Here is an 18093-nt window from a genome sequence, read left to right as displayed (position 1 = left end):
AATTTGGTTGGCTTACCTCTATGGTGTAAAAATTCAAGAAATGCTTAACGGTTTTAAATAAAAGCTATTTCTGTAATGTAAGATACTATTACTATAGTGTAAGATACTTAAATAATTGTTTTTATAATTTATAACTAGTTTAAGACTAGTCCCGTTTTTCCATTTCATTAGTATACAATTTAAAGTCAACGGAAAGACCTTTTGAGAACCTGTAACCAGGTTGAATAATAGTCATTCAGCGGCTGTACAATACATATATGTATTTATAATTCAATAAATAAAACCTTCATTCAAATAAATTAGGGATGGGCAGCAGAGTGGCACGCTCGCAGCAGAGCGTGCTAGCAAAGTGCTAGATGGGGGGGGCGACAAACTTACATCAGAAGGGTAAGCAATAGGCGTGTACGTATATTAATCACGTCTGAGCAATGCATATGTGTTTGTAAAAAAGAGAGTGAAGCTTTGCCAATAGCAAAGTTACCAGATAAGGGGACTTCATTCCATTTGGAAGTGTTGATCGTTCATATTAAATAATAAAATGCTTTTGGTTTTTTTTTATTGGAAACGCTTCTTTGAATATTAGCATCATCTTTGCAAATTTCTATTTTATTTACTTTTATAATTTTTGTAATCAAGAAGCATTGGGGATTTTATAATCAAGAAGTTTGAACATTCGCATGTCAAAGTTTCATAGTTGCTAAACTATGTTGAGAAAAATGTGTACTGACAAATCGGTGTATATTTTTCTGAATGAAAAAATTGTCTTCGTTTACATATAGGTATATATGTATATCGTATGTTTTTATGTTAGTGCATTTTTTTAAAGAATGCTGGTCACAACAGCGAACAGTAATCTCAACCAGCCATGTTTTATTTAAACAATGCATGTTATAAATTTTATGTTGTTAAAAAGGACAATTTATACATGTTTCCATTAAAAAAATAGAGGTTTTTTTTCAAAAAATATTGAGGAAATTATCATAGCAGAGTGGGTATTCTTGGTGAGTACTTAGTTGCTCTCAAATTCAAATCACACGCATATGGCAATGCGCACAGTATGACAAAGTACACAAAAATGATTAGAGAAATTTGTTTGCATCCGCGCATGGATTTCGCACCATTGGTCATTAACACATTGAAATAAATCTTCACCTTTAGTCGTCCCTTTCATTGGAATAATGTCCAAAAGTTCTTCACATATATTTAGGTGGGCATCAACTCCTCGGATAAAAATCGCTAATTGAGCTACATATGTCGGATATATCTGTACTTTTGTCAATTGCCAATGAAATCGCTGTGAATGATTTTATACGCTCTGTTAACTGCGATTCTGTAATTTCCGCCATTTCATCTACTCGTCTGCTTATAGTTCTACGAGATAAGGGGACAAAATTCATACTGCTTTTAATATACAAGACTTCACCAATTCGCCATCCGAAAATGCACGATTCTCACGAACAAGGTTCAACGCGATTTCATAAGTTGCACGCTTTGCATCTACAACGTAATCTTTGCTTTCCTAAGAAATTTAAAAAAAAAATTTTATAATTTGAATTTTTCCGATCTTCTGTAATTTGGCACATCGAATCGGGCTCTTCGTTTAGACTTAAGGATTTGTATATACTTTTCCTTTCTTCTCCTACACATTCATCATATTCACTCCTGTGCAGCTCATAATGTCTCTTTATGTTAAAAACCTTACACACCACACGTTTTTCACATACAAGGCACTGTTATTCTCCGTCTACATATTTGCATAAAAAAGTTACACTCCACTTCGGATTAAAATTTAACAATGTTCTTTTATTTGAGGTCATGCTGAACCAAATGTTTTATATTTAACATTTTATTTAACTTTATTTATCTAAATTAAAAGTTAAAACAGAGTAATATATTAAACATTAGAAATAAATTTATGGTTTTGTCGGCAGTTGAACACTGTGCACTTTGTTTTGACGTTCGCCGTTTCAAATTTTCAAATAGAATTTTCATCACTTTTACTGCATCCACACCATACAAACACACTTAACATTAGTGGTTTTTTATGCGACAATAATATGTAACTTACGGTCTCAAAAAATATCGTCGAAAAATTAAGAAATCACGAAAAAACTGATTTTATTTATGAAATGTCAAAACTTATGAGTAAGAGTTGCCGCAGTTGTTAAATGTGGGAATCAATTTTGGAAATTGTTGATTTTATTATTCATGATTTATATACATAAGTATATACTATTGGTTGTTTATTTTTATTTGCAGTTGTGCATATCAGAGTGTATTGGATTTAGATGGGCGAAATTATTACACTTTTTATGAAAAATAAAAAAAAAAATGGTATCATATAGTAGCTAAAAATTCTGAAACATTTGACAAACTTCGGTAGCTGAAGAGAGTTTGCAGTTTTATAAAGTAATTTGCTAAAAAATTTTATTTTCTGGATTTCTTAGCTCAATTCAAAAAACATCAATTTAAAAAAAATATATCCGATCTCAAAAACCATTTAAGTAACCATAAGATAAGTGTGAATAATTTACAGATTCCTCAGTATATGCAGTGATCAATATTATTGAAGATTTAACTGTCATTGCTTTCCAACATGTAAGATTTTAATTTAATCTCAAATTAAATATTTTCAGAGGTCTTAATCTTCTTTACATCTAGCAATTAAAAAACAGTATTACGCGAACTTTTGAAATGTTTAATTGCTTGTTTATTGTTGTTCATTATCTTAATTCATTATTATAATAAAAAGTGTAATATGTATTAAATTTAGTTATTGAAGAAAAATCTACTAAAAAAACCTATTTTTTAGAAATTTGTTGACATGAAGTTAAAAGTTGGCATCCCTGGTAAGAATTCATGAATAATTGCTCTCTCATTCAGGATACAAACACAGACACAACTCGCTCAATTTTTCTGTTTCTTCCCTGTGCTTTGCTATCCCCCTTCACCTAGCACTTTCACGCACGCAGAAGCACACGCTGCTGCACAGTGCAAATGTGCTGAATTTGCCCATCACTAAAATAAATCATATAAAGTCATGTTTTTTTCTACTAATTACTTTTATCATCAGTTTCATTTGAAGAAATCATTTTATAAATTGTAATATCAAATAAAATTAAAGGTGAAAATAACGCACATTTCTTCACGCATTGTGAAAAAAATTTAAACTTTTTTTAATTATATATAGTATTGTATATATTTTTTTTTATACGTTCACCATAAATTGTCGATGAAATCAACTTTTCACTAGTCAAGTAGCCTTAATTATTAAATTATTTCTGGCCAGAAACCAGACGTTTGTTTTTTTGTTTTTGCGATGTTTGCAAACATTAGTTTATGGTCATCTTTTTAGCAAAGAAGGTCTTAGTAGCCGCTGTTCTGATTAATATAGGGTTACGAATATGTTGTATATATCCCCTACAAGTAATAATAATAACTGGGTATGAGGGAATTTTAGAAAGCATTCGAATATCCTTCAGACAAAGATATTGGGCCTGCTTGGAAATGGAAGGAGAGCACTGTTTCTGTTAAAAAAAAAAAATCGCACGGTCCGACAAAAGGTAACAACTTTACGCTGTTACTGTAATTAGTGAAATAATAGATGAAGCAATTGGCATAAATGAACATATCTTGGCAACGCTGAAATTGAGCTACCTATTTTTTTAAGTTAGTTAGTGAGTTATGGGGTTATATACAATACCTTGTGAGCCCTAAAAAATGGACGATTGTCATAATTTTTTTTAAATATGTTTTAGAACTTTGATTCAAATGAGGCATATATCATATTGAAGGGTAACTCTCGAAGAATACATGCTGGTGTTTTTATTTAAAAAAATGTTATTATTTATTACTGATATCGCTCCTCCCCCGAAACTCCGTTTTTTAGAAGAGGCTTGCGGTGATCACGGTGGCGCATGAGCAGCTCAACTGAAATCAAAAAAATTATATGATTATTGTGGAAAAATGTTTTTTAGTGAATCTGAACGGTTTATTTACCCAAAAAAAATTTGTTCGCTTCACATAAAAAAAAAAACGATTTTTGAGGGGTTGAAAAATTAAAAAAAAATTAATTTCAGCGAACTATGCAAATATTTATAAAAAGTGAACAGTTCAGATTCACGAGGTGGTAAGTTCGAATAATTAAAAAAAAGTTTATGCAAATCGGTCAAATATTCTTTGAAAAATAATGATCACCGCTACGGTAATTTTCAACAAACACGACTTCGACACTTAATTTATGGATAAGGTAGCGCGCTTCCACGGTCTGTAACTTTCGTTCTAGTGCTCCGATCTTTATGATTTTTTGAATTTATATTTTTAAGATGATGTACTTTTAGAGTGTGCCATAAAAAACTTTTCGATTTTTTAGTCCTACACTAGGTATATAACCCCTTATACCAGTTAGCGGCGAATCTTACTAGATAACGTTGTTATTGTTTCGCATGCCAATTTCTCGTTAAGTTAGTCAGTAGCAGTGAAGTGGCGAATAGAAGAGACCTAATGTATCGCGTTACCACATGCACATGCTTCAAGAACGGTGATTTCAAGTCATTCCTGGAAACGGTTGTCTAAGGCAATTAGTGCTGGCACTGAAGGAGAAATGGCTACAGTATTAAGAATGGCATTGCAAAGTTATGTATGCTTCAGCATGAAACTCATACATAGAAACACCGAAATAGGTAACTTTACCTCAACCGCCATACTCTCGGGCGATATTTCACGCCATAATAGAGGCTGGTCCCTTCCTACTCATCTAACAAATGGGCTGAAAAGTCCAGGACTAACACACAGATCGATCTAATTTTATTGCATTCGCCACTTTTTCAGTTAGTACTAACCTTAAAAATACAGCTGTGAAAATTTCATGACTTTCTATTCATTAGTTCGTGAGTTATTGTGCTAAGAGAGACGCTACTTTTGTTAATTTCAAAATAGTGGATCAAAAAGAATTTCGTGTTTTTATTTTATGCTGCTTCTTGATGAGAAAAAATCCCGTCCAAGCCTAGCAATGGCATCTAAAGTGGTATAGGGACTCAGAAGCAATAATAAAACAATGGTTCGCTGACTTCAAAGGAGGCGGTAACACTTGAAAACAAAAAAAGAAATCCACAAAATCGTTTTGAATGATCAAAAAGTTAAGTTGCGTGAGTTAGCTGACATCGTAAAGATATCAAAGAAACCAGTTGGCTGCATATTGCATGAGGTTTTGACTATGAGGAATCTCTGTTCTAAGCTGTTGACCAAAAACAAGAACGTGTTGATTATGGCAAAACGTTGGCAAAAGTATATGAATTGAACTTCGCATTCCTACCACACCCACCATATTCACCAGCTGTGGCTCCCAGCGACTACTGGCTATTCGTGGACCTAAAAAATATGCTCGCCGTTAGGAAATTTCGCTCGAATTAAGAGGTTATCGCTGAAACTGACGCCTATTTTTCGAGGCAAAAAATAAATAGTTCTACAAAAGTGGTATTGAAATGTTAGAGTGGCGCTGGAATAATTGCTTTGTTCTTGATCAAAATTATGTTGATACGTAAATAAAGCTAATTTGAAACAAAAAAAAGAAGAGTTTTCTTTGTGAGGTCCGGGACTTTTTAGCCCATGTGTCATGTTGTAGAGTTTGACGTAAAACGGTGCTGCTCTTTGTCCATACTATTACTTCTTAAAGCTTTAAACGCCACATCTTTGAGAACGGTTTGATTGTTGTATGAAATTTATATGATTTGGTTAAGCGAGTACTATTTTCCAGCAGTTCCTAGTAGGCCATGATATACAGGTATCGTCGTTATGTAAATTTAAATGAGGCTGTTTTTATGTTGTTACCTCGCCAAATGTGAAATATTGTGTGTTCGGTTTATTAAAGTTTGTTCTTTACATAGAGATATAGGAAAGAATTTTTAGTTTTATCATTTTTTCATGTCAGTAAATAATCTCATTTCTGTATTTATTTTATATATTTTAATACCTAACGTTTCTTAGTTGCTTGAACGACTTTGGTACTGTAAGATTATCAAAATACGTACAAAATAAGATAAAGATTCTAAATATATTTATTTCAATAGAAAAGAAAAAGTTGTTCGTTTAAGTGTCTACTATTTTACATTATTTTTTAACACAGATACTCTTAGATAGTTGTAAGTGAATGCCAATAATTAGCATACATTACAAAAAAATGCTTGTACTCTGTGTATAAAATAACATAATAATTATTTTTAAATTTAATTTCTTAAAATACCGACTTACAGTAGTTGATATCTGTGTTGGGCAAATTTTAATTGTTAGGTCAGTTAAAAGTTCTCAATTGATTAACCGCTAATTGTTACCACTACAATTCACCTCTGATTATTTGTAATTGCTATGCGATGATTAATTAATTATTATTGATTGTAACAATTAGTCAATTATCAAATGTGACTTGGTGATATTAGCAATTAATTAATTTTTGTTTGTTTGTTTGTTTTGTTTGTTTGATGAATTTAATTAAAAACTAGGAATTATAATTTGATACTGCACAGGGAAAAAACCTTTAATCACATTTAAAAATTTCTGGATAAAAGTGCTTTCTTGTAAACTTTATTCTAAATTCTTTCCAATTGAATTTTCTTAATCTTCACTTTCAAAAAATGTTTCAGATAAAAACTTTTGAATCCAGGATCTCGGGATATTTTTTAAAGAACCTCAGAATCCTGGCTTTAACAAAAGCAAATCTCTTGATTTCCATATTGCGGGATCGACATCACTATCTGGTACCCATTTTTTAATATTTGATTTGATTTAAATTTTGTTTAACTAGTTTTTAGTTTGGTTTACCATTTTACATCGATGTTAACCCCATTGAAAAATATTTTACTCAAACACTTTTTGTTTGATACCCATATACACTACGTTCGAAATACCCTTTTTCTATTTTTTCGGAAGATGTACCTTTCAGGTCTTCTGGGACCATATTTGACCTTTCGGTTGATCGATAGTGATGCCTAAACATAGTATGGCTATTCGAGTCAAATATAAAGGTTATCGACTAAGTAGTTTTGTTGTCTATAAGTCACATACAAACAAGCAAACATTCATCTTTGTACGTTCATAAGTACAATATATATATGCAGTATATTATAAAGCACTATGTTAGTGTTTTTTTTTATCAATAAGTGGTATTGAGATTTATTATGTAGTGCATGCAGTCTTACAACAACTGTACCACATATTCGTATAAAAGCTTACTTAGTTTTACATTAGTTTTACTACCTTCTCTCTCTTTTCTCAATGCATTGCTCACAACAACTTCTAACTCATTTTATTTATCAAACTAACCGAAATTTAGATTGCATGCAAAATTCATGTTTCGTTCTTTTTCTTATACTTAAGGGGGGAGCCTCATGTCGAAGCCTCAAAAACCTATTTTTTTTTCGGTCCGCGCACTCCTGTACCTCAAACTTTAAACTCAATTATCTCGAAACGACTTTTTTAAAAACTGCTCGTATCGTAACTCAAAAAGTTATCGACCGATTTATTTGAAGTTTGGTGAGGCCTTTCTGTACGTTACTATCGGAAGGATAAATCTAAAATTTCAGATATTAATTTTATACCTGTTTTTTAATTTTATAGGTTCATCCTTCCCGTTAATATGTTATAAAAAAAAACAACAATTTCATTTTTTTGTTTCAGATCGATAGATTAAGAGTAACAAATAGAGCAGTTTGGGACCTCGCGCCATAGGCAGCCGACAGGGAATGATCCTGAGCCGCCATTTTGGAAAAAAAATTTTTGTTTTGTAGTCGCGAAAGGTTAAATAAAGTTATGTTAAAGGTTAAAAATAATAATATATAATTATTTTATCCCCTTTCAAAATATGTTTAAAAAATTACCGATTTTGAGGCTTCTACATGAGGCCCCCAAACTAAAAATATGAACATATTCGTTTAAACGCATCACTTAATATTTAAGACAAATATACAGTAAACATATTTACAGAACTTAGAATTGTTAATTGGACCACTAGTTTTATTAACAACTTCAGGAATAAGTTTTGGCATTGATTTCACTAAATATTGCATTATTACGGTCCAGTTCTTCCTAAACTTCTTTAATGACCAATTTGAGCTCTAGTACAATCTTATGGTACTGGTACTGATGTCCTTACCCTTTTTGTCCATAAATTTTACGCATCATGCACCTTCGGAAGCTATTCACTGGGTTGGAATCGTGACTGTATGCAGGTCATTTCATAAGCGAAGTCAAGGATTATTTCAAACTGGAATGGTAGCATTATCTTGTTGAGAAATGCTCCCTTCACTAATTTTATCATCCAAAAGTGAGAGGAGAGCGTTGCCCAAAAATACCGTGTATATTTTGGAATTCATTTTGCTCGACACAAAGCACAAGCTGTATCGTCTCTTCCTCTTCCTCAATACGCCATTTTTCATCCGCTGCTTTAACAATTCCCTCAAAGATATGCAGTTTACATGTTTGCATAGTTAAGCCTATGTCCTTATCTATGTACTCATCGGTCAATTTGGTGCCGAGTTTGACTAGTTTATCGGTTCTGTAGTTACTGGGTTCTGCAAAGTCCAGGAACCCATGTTACCTTTAGGTGAAATGACTCAACCATCTCGTTAAAAGATGTGCGGCAATTCATGGCTACCTTGGAGGCTGACGACTGCTTTGTGAGGAATTTTTTCACCGCCTGGTTATCTATAGAAATGTAGATATCATCTCCAAGTATTGCAACACTCTGTACTAGTATCGAAGCTTTCATTATTGCCGTCAGTTCAGCCTAAACGACGCTATAGTAGCCGGGAAACCGAACACTAAAGGGAATCACCAGATGTGCCGAATATACACCTCCTCCCATTCTGCCCTCGAGCTTTGAGGTGTGTGTATATATGGATAGGTTCGGCCTGTCTTACCTCGTCCCGTTCCCACTCTTCCCTCAAGGTTTGGAGGGTTGTGAGCGTTGTAGTGGGAAGTCTAGGTGGCACAATAGCAAATGTGCCGTCGAAGTTGAATGTTTTTCGTTGGAGAACAAAACATTGTCACACTAATATATGTTTTTGAGCGAAGTCTAAAAACCCTTATCGGCGATGCGTCAACACAGGCTTTCACACCGGTTTTGTTTTACTTTTGTTCATTTTACTTTATCTGCGTTGCCTAAAATGCGTGCGATGTTCCTGGTTGCCACTGAAAGACTTCTTCTCCAGCTTCTCTTTTATTTGATTCGAATTAAAAAAAAAAAACGTTTCGTGGCTTCGTTTTTATTTTTATATATTTGGTTTTTTATTGCCTTTCGAAGGCTTTCTCACGCCGTAGGTACTTTTAGCTTCTGTAATATTATATAAGAGCGCACCATTGCCTCTGAAATTCCGATTCTTCGCCCAATCATAAGATTTGAATAGACTTCCATAGGTTATAGATAGATTGGGGACTTTTCGGAATTATTGAGATAATATTTTCCACTTGGCATTTTGATAAAAATCTTGAAAAGCATATTGTTAAAATAATTTTCCGATCGAATTATTAAAAAACTTACTACTTATCAATTTAACGCTAAAACATAGTTATAGTTTTATTCACTTCAATGTTGGCGGCTTCTTTATTCAGGTGCGTTTCAACAAATAGAGTAGAATGGGGTAAGATAGGTATGGGGGCACAATAGGTAGGTGGGGTTTTCGTCGCACTGTTTTTGCAGAGGTAACTCGTCTTATGTGAATTGAATACGTGGTGGGGAACAACGTTCGCGACTGTCATTTCGGCCGTCACCATTGATTAGTTATCCTAGTTCTGCCGTCGTTTAGTTTTTTGTGAGCTTTTCTCCGACATAGCATTTTTTTTATTCTACGGTGCAGTGCATTTAATGCATGTAAATATTTGTCAGGTGAGTTTTATTTTACGTAGAAAATAATGCTGAACACGAATAATGTGTTAGTTTTTTGATATTTTTGTTTTTAAAAAAAATATCGACACTAACATAAAACATGTGCTTGGGGGCACTATAGGTCAGCCGTCTGGGGGCATTATAGGTCACTACTTTTAATTGAATAAAATAAATTTTAATTGTTTTTGCAGCAAAATGGTGCGTAATTATGTGCAAAAAACGCCGAAACGAAGTGAAGAGGACGTAAAAATCGCAATCGCGGCAGTCCGAGATGGCGCTAGTGTTCGATCAGCCTCTAAACAATTTAAAATTCCGTTCGAAACATTACGTGCTCGCGTGATGAATTAAAGAAAAATTCCTAACTTTTATAACATGTGCAGTGTTCATACTCTATAAATAAAAGTTAAAACGTTAATTTCCAAGCCATGTACATTGTTCTTTTCCCCTCACATATAGTGACCTATCGTGCCCCCGATTTTGAAAATATCGAAAAAAAGTACCTTTGTCTTATTGAATGCAGCTTCCAAAATATTTAGCCAAACATAAGTCAGTATAACCAAAATGTTAGCAGATAAATAACCTTTCAAAATCTTGCTTATTTTTCAAAATCAATGCAAAAACACCGTAGCAAGAGCTCTCCAAAAAAAAAAAAGACCTATCTTACCCCATTCTACTCTACATATGTACCTACTCATTTTTGGTATGGTACACAAAATACAATACAACAACAACAACAACTCGTTGATTTTACACGAAATCTAAATTTCCGTTGGTTTGACAAGCAATATGAGTTAGAAGTTGTTGTAAGCAATGCATTGAGAAAAGAGAGAGAAGGTAGTAAAACTAATGTAAAACTAAGTGAGCGTTTATACGAACATATGGTACCGTAGTTGTAAGACTGCATACACTACAGAATAAATCTCAATACCACTTACTGATAAAAAAAAACACTAACATCCAAGAATGATAGAAGATTATGCCTGTTAGAGAATGTGTGATGTCACATTGGCAGAGTTGTGCAGTGTTGCCAACCATTGCTCTTCGCAATAAGTTCAGTGCTTTTTTATTAATCAAAAAAATTTCTAAGTTGGTGTTCTATTTTTAATTTAAAGCTACCGAAACTATAAGTTAAAAAAAAAACTTTATTATTAAACAAAAAAATGTTCACTCTGAGAAGATTTTAATGTTAATGAAAATTTGTTGATTTTTATAAAATTTGATATTCTAAAAGTGCAAATCTAATTTTTTGCTTCTTTTAAGGTTATGCAAGAATATTAAATGCTCTCAACTCTTCTTAACAATGAAAACCTTTTTACCCATTTTAAAAAGCGTTTGAATTTACTGAATGCGAATTAAATCCATAGAAGTGTAGTCGTTTCTTCCGGTCACCAATCCTTAGTGGGAGATAGGGCATGTGGAGGGGTATTCATAGTAAAAATAAGCAACAAAATACTACTGAAGAAATTATAACCGCATTTTTACAAAAAGAGTACCTTATCTGGTTACATAACCTCAAATACAGCAAAAAAGTCGTTCCCTTAACAAAAGAGTTCCTCTTAACCAAAAAAACTGATAAATTAAATTTTACATATCCATAACACATACATTAAAAATACGCACGTTTTAAAGACATTTTGTTCCGCAAACAAAGTTCTTTAAGTAATTCAATAAAAACTTAGTGTTTTATTTTCTTTAAATGAGCATTTTAGTGCGTTTTTATATCCAAAGCAAGGCAACACTGCAGTAGCGAGAGAGAAATTTGACTGCTGGAAGCAGAAGAACACCAACAAGAACTGCAATCGCGGGCAATGCGACCAGATGTTAAAAAAAAGTAAAGCTAAATAAAACTAAGTAAATTATTGAACTAATTTAAAAAAATGTATATTTTACAAAATTATAAACATTACTTTTAATTAAAATAGGCTAGAAAAATGACATGTGGAATGAACTAAAACTCCGAGACTAAATAACAAAAATTATGCTAAATCAACTTGCGAAAATGGTAATCTGGCCATACTGGTGCTAAAACGACGTAACGCATTGTCAAATTCGCTGAGCGCAAAGTAACGGTACCACGATAGGCGCCATCTCATTATTCTATCCATCATGACTAACATCATCCTTCATAATATCCATTCGTATATTCACATGTACGTACAAAGATAAATGTCTGCCTGTGCGTCACTTACAGACACCAAAACTATGTACTTAGTCGATTTTAGTTCGAGTAGTGCGAATGTCGCACTTTTAATTGAAGTCCGTAAAGATAAGTATAGTTATTATTTATTTTTTATTATTATTATTGTTGTTTTTTTAATAAATTATTTTAAAAACATTGCAAAATAATATTTAAGCACAAGCTGTCAGGGCTATAGGCCTTCTTTTCATAGAACAATTAAAAAGTTAATTGCAATTTAAAGTTTAGTCAATTAACGAGAGGATTCAAATTTAATTATCTCACGTCCAACACTGGTTGATATCAATTCTTTACATATTTCACCTATGAGTAGTTATAATAATACGTATTACTTAACTTATTCTTATATTTAAATGTAGACTGAGCAGCTCACCCTACCCACAATTTTATTTGTGTCATTGAATTGAATGGATTAGCGGGGAGTTCCATTATAAACATGCATTGAAAAATGAGACTTTTAAATTTTGTTATCAATCTGAAATACGTAAGCGATTTGTTGATGTTGGGAATGAGAACGAAAAATAAATAAAATTTCAAATTGATCACCATCGTAACGCTGCAAACAAAGATATATAAATAGTCAGCTTAGATGTATACAAGTAAATGCTTCAAAAATCAAGCAATTAATTTGGGTCTAAAAATATTTATTGTCAAAGAAAGAAACAAATTTGGTTTGCAACAATACAATGTTACGCCCACTACTCTGCTTAGCAATTGCCACCTACATTTTCTGTTATCCGATAACAAAGCAGCCCATATACTGGCTTTTAATATCAAATATTTATTTTTTAATTATAAGCAAATTGAATAATTGGAGCATTTAGTTATGTACCAGCAGCTTTGCGTGGCTACAAAAGCGTTCAATTGCGTAAAAAAATCGTTAATTTAATGAGCAATTAAAACAAATTTTGGGGAATTGAGTTAAAGATGTTGAAAAGCAATGAGATTTAATCATAATTTTCATTACAGTAACCAACAAAAAATGCATATATAGAAAATGTTAAAAAGCATTTGGTATAAATCAAAATAAGTAAATAGGGGATTAGGTAGAGTAAAGCGTTTCATGTGTATTCCATTTTCCACAATTTCTAGTAATCAAAATTTTAGTAGCGCGGGGATGGCGAAAAAAATCATTGCACACAACAGCCTTAAAAACATAAATTTACTGTCCGTTGATTTTTGGGCTATAATAGTTAGTAGAGGGGTTATCAAAAATAAATAAAAACTTAAACGAAAAATTCAGAAGCATTTAAAGCAAAGCACGCAAATCTGCTGCCGTTTAGAACAAAAGTATTTAAGAAGCATTTGTCATACTACATCGAACAGGAACGGTCTATGCCAAAATGAAACCACTTAAATACAAACCATGCAAGACAATTACAAAATCGGACATAATTATTTAAGTAATTTAATGAAGGGGTCAAACAATGTGGTAACAATAACTCCAGCTCGCGCGCAAGCGCATTTACAACCATGAAATAGAGTTCAGTTTTATGCAGCCTACCGTAGTATAGCCAGTCTGGTACATTTCTGTTCCTATTTTTACCACTGATTCGAAAGTATTACGAGTATAGTATTCAAAGTTTCTAGTGGTTTTTTATTTTCATTTCATAAAATGCCAAAGTTGCAAATCTACTCGTATCAATGCCATAGAATAAAGGTGTGATGGCAATTTAACGGGTCTCCGCTTGAGGAAATTCAAGTTTTTAGAGTTTTTCAAGAGAAGCTTTTCAAAGCTGTGCCTATAAAATTGTGCTCATTGTCCACAAGTAAGTTACTAATAGATTCCAATTGCTTATTCAAATAATATAACCTCGTCATAACTAAGAGTTAATGCATCAATGTCCAGATAATTACTAATTCTTTATAGGCTAAAAAGGAGCTATTTTATGTGCTAGCAGAGAAATTAGACTCCTTACGCCATTTTTCATATAAATTCTTAAATACGTTTAAAGAATTTGCAATCCACTGCGTCAAGTAAACAAGAACAGGTCTAAAAGTAGTTCAGAAATATTCTATTTATTCTAAAGAGCGCGCACTGGTACACAAGAAAATAGTTTCAATCTTACGAAAGTCACTGTTGGGCACCCTAATAGCATTCGCAACGAATATTAAAATACTCAAATATTCACTCATAATGTAAACTGAAACAGTATATGACATTTGGACGGTACGGCGCAGGCCGATTTGAAGTGTTAGCTCGAGCGGCGCTGCTGCAGTGAAGCCGTCTGAATGATTTGTAGTCTTAAATCGAGCAACGCTGCCACGGCACTATGCTCAGAACTCAATTTTATTATTTGTACGCGCTTATGAATGTTTTTAAACTACCTGCAGAATGTTTGCTTAATTTGGCCGAAATCGTCTCGAGTTACTGGTTTGCGCAAGCGTAAAAAGTCCAAATATAACTTTCTTATGACTTTTATTTTAAAAGTGGAAAAAGTCCAGTCCCAGTTATAAATGTACGTCAGACGTTTCTCGAAAATTGGAAAGCGTATGCACAACGCTTTGAAGCGAACAAAATAAATATTAATGAGCAAATAAATACTTTTGAAAAAAACAAAAATTCAAGTCACCATAGTTTTTGAACACGCTTCGTATGTGTGGTAAAAGAATACCCCAAATACATACCTACATACGCTTGGGGTTGCAACTTAGTCACTACAGCAGAATTTTACACTTTTAAATCTACATCAGCTGTGCCGTCCATTACTAGAAATGCCTTTATTACGCTCATACTGCATTATGCTCAAGCCTTTTCTGATTTTCGAGTACTTGAAAGAGGTGAAGGCTTAAACTACTTTCGAGCGCTAAAACATATGTATGTATTTAGTAACTGTAGTTTACAGTTGCTTTCTAATCTCATGTTACTTTGGCACCAAACCATATTTCGCGCTCAAAAGTAACAGAAACTCAGTAACTGTGGGCAAAAAGTAAGGTGAATTTATTTGTCAAACTTCGCGGGATTAAAATTTCGCTCTAGTTATTTTTTTCATGAATTGGCAGCACTGTTAATAACATCTGGGCCAACTTTCATGTGAATGTCATTATCAGTAATATATTTATGCTTGTGTTTACCAAACGGCCAAGAGTGCATTTTCCGATTTTTACAATGTCTGATTTGATTGAGCAGAGAAGTGCCATCAAATTTTGTTTGCGGGATGAAATTTCGGCTGCGGAAACGTTTAGCATGTTGCAGAAGGCATTGTGGTTCGACCATGTCACAGAAAAATGTTTATAAGTGGTACAAAGAGTTCAAAGAGGGTCGAGAACGTGGTGATGACTTGGAGCGCTCCGGACGACCATCGACGTCAACAGATGACCAACACGTCAATAAAGTGAAGGAGTTAGTGCTCAAAAATCGTCGGTTGACTGTTAAAAATACTGTATGATATACTGATATGATCGGAATATCAGAAGGATCTGTGAAAACCATTTTGAAAGACCATTTGGGCCTACGACCCTGAAACAACCAACCAATCAAGCGAATATCGTGCTAAAGGCGAGGCCAGACCGAAAAGAGCACTTCAAAGTCGTTAAAAAATAAAGGTCATGATGACAGTTTTTTCGATTTTTGTGGTGTGGTCCACTATGAATTCCTTCCACCTGGCCAAACTGTTAATAAGGAATATTATTTGAGCGTTATGCGTCGTTTACGTGAAGCAATTCGTCTAAAAAGACCAGAATTATGGGCCAACAACTCTTGATTTTTGCAACACGATAATGCACCGTCTCACACTGCACTCGTTCCTCGTGACCATTTCGCCAAAAATTCCACGCATATCGTTCCGCAACCACCGTATTCGCCTGATTTGGCTCCGTGTGACTTCTGGCTATTCCCAAAACTCAAGAGACCACTCCGGGGAACGCGTTTCGAGTCGATTGAGGAGATAAAAGCTGAATCGAAGAAGGTGCTGATGGCTATACCGGAAATGGACTATTTGGCATGTTTCGGGGATTGGAAAAATCGTTGGCATAAGTGTATTTCATCGAGAGGGGATTATTTTGAAGAGGATGAAATTGATTTACAAGAATAAATAAAGATTTTTCATTTTACAAGCAAATTCACCTTTCTTTTTGCCCACAGTAGTATGTCTATTATTGACCAACGCTTCAAAATATTGAAAACTAACTTCAAAAGTTGATGTTGGTTGACTGCTTCCTTATTTATCAGGCGCTGAATCGGTGATCTGGGATTGAATCAGTCGAAACGATGATAATAGAAGATGCTGTCTGACACCATTAGATTACTTCTTTGTGAGACGTCATTAAGAATAAATACTACGTCAACCATCAAGAAATTATACAAGATTTGAAACTTAAAATTGAATTAGCCATTGGTGAAATGTACTGAAAAATTTAGTTGACAAAATCGGTTAATGCAAAGTCAGCTGTGCAAGTCATTTGAATGAAATTTTGTTCGATGTTTAATGAGAGGTTTAGATAGACCACCTTATAATATTAATTAAATTGTGAAATGTCGCACAATCTATCGAACCCTTCGGACTAGTCTTAGCCGCTTAAACCTTTGATTGGTACTTTGTTCGTGTCAGTCAGAAGTTGTGGAATTCGTTTAATTTATTTCTATGCTCTCCCTTAAAATTGTTGATCTCACCGTTGTCATAAGTAATACTACATTTTCAAATATTCCCTGAGAGAGGAGAGGCTTTGTAGCTGTGGTCAAGGTTGCTTGCCGTAGTCCAATCAAAGCAGGAAGTAAACGCATGTGGCTACTAGAGTTTCTATGCATACAACTAAACAAAATCATGCAAAACGTAAGATTTTTATATATCCATACAATTTATGTATTTACTTATGGAATGTTCTTGCATGCGTGAGAAAAGTGATAAAATTTGCTAAAACATAAAATAATTAATTTCGTACCAATAGACTAGTGGCGCATAACAACAAACACTACAAAAGTGAGCAGGGAATACAAAAGCAAAAAATAAAATTATATTACGAATGCAAAAATTCCAACATACATACATACGAATGTATGAATAATATTTTTACAAATACTGCGAAGCTTTAAATCATAAATACAACGCAACAAATTTCGGTTAGTTGAGCGCGAAATTTACGCACAATATCCGGATGTTGTTAGTGGTAAGCTTTGTTTTCTTCGTTTCTTCACCACAGCACCACAGCACGACAGTCAGCCAAAACACATAAATAACAAGTATATGTATGTATATATATTTGAATAATACACAGCATAGGTTGAGCGCGAGTACCATGTGACTATTGGCTCACTAGAAAAGCGGGGCTTAAAAAGATACGTGATTTTTTTTTTTTTTTCATGTGTATATGTTTCGGGGATTTAAAGCGTAAGCAGATAGTTTATTTGCAGATGTATGTAACACGACCAGAGAGAGAAAGAGAGGTGTTTAAGCAGAGCAAAGGAGCGGATAGCAGGTACAAAGACACAGCAGGTGCGCAGGTGATTAACTGAATGAAGCTCCACGTAAGTATGTAGTTGAACGGCGGAATTTCTACATCGATTGTAAATTGTATGAAGATAGTTGTTGTTAGTCCTTGTTGAAATTATTTATTGATTTTTGCTGAGCTGAGTTGCGACAAAATTAATGTTTTTGTAGTTGCGATCAAAATAATAATAATTTAAAGGCGAAGGAGTATTTATATTTTTATTTAATTTTTGTTTTTTCTAAATATGTTTTACAGAAAATATTTTTTGTAGATTTTGATCAATAAATGTGTGATCGCAATTAAAAACCCGTTCCCATTGATGCCGTATTTTTTTAATTCTATGAAGGCGCAACTACAATCTCGCTAGTAGCAAATACCAATACATATGTATATGCATGTTAATAGTATATGTATTTTTAAATAAAATAAAATAATTTTACAATATAAAATAAAAATTCTAAGAAGCATTTGAAGCAGTGCAACATTTAGGTTACCTGGTGATCTGCCGTACAAAAACCCACAGCGTGGCAAAGCGACTTAAGGATGGGTATTGGTTAAGGGATTTATTATAGGGCCGAGAAATTTCTGTTTT

General features: G+C 33.4%; 1 protein-coding gene across 3 annotated transcripts in view; it reads right to left on the bottom strand.

The window, feature by feature from the left end:
• LOC128862101 (cell adhesion molecule Dscam2) overlaps positions 1-18093 on the bottom strand; it is a 308940-nt gene that overhangs the window by 31505 nt on the left and 259342 nt on the right. The gene's annotated exons all lie outside the window — the stretch shown is intronic.

The sequence above is a fragment of the Anastrepha ludens genome, chromosome 4, assembly GCF_028408465.1.
Source record: "Anastrepha ludens isolate Willacy chromosome 4, idAnaLude1.1, whole genome shotgun sequence".
NCBI lineage: Eukaryota > Metazoa > Arthropoda > Insecta > Diptera > Tephritidae > Anastrepha > Anastrepha ludens.
The sequence above is the reverse complement of the archived record's forward strand: the minus strand, read 5'-3'. Positions and strand labels throughout refer to the sequence as shown.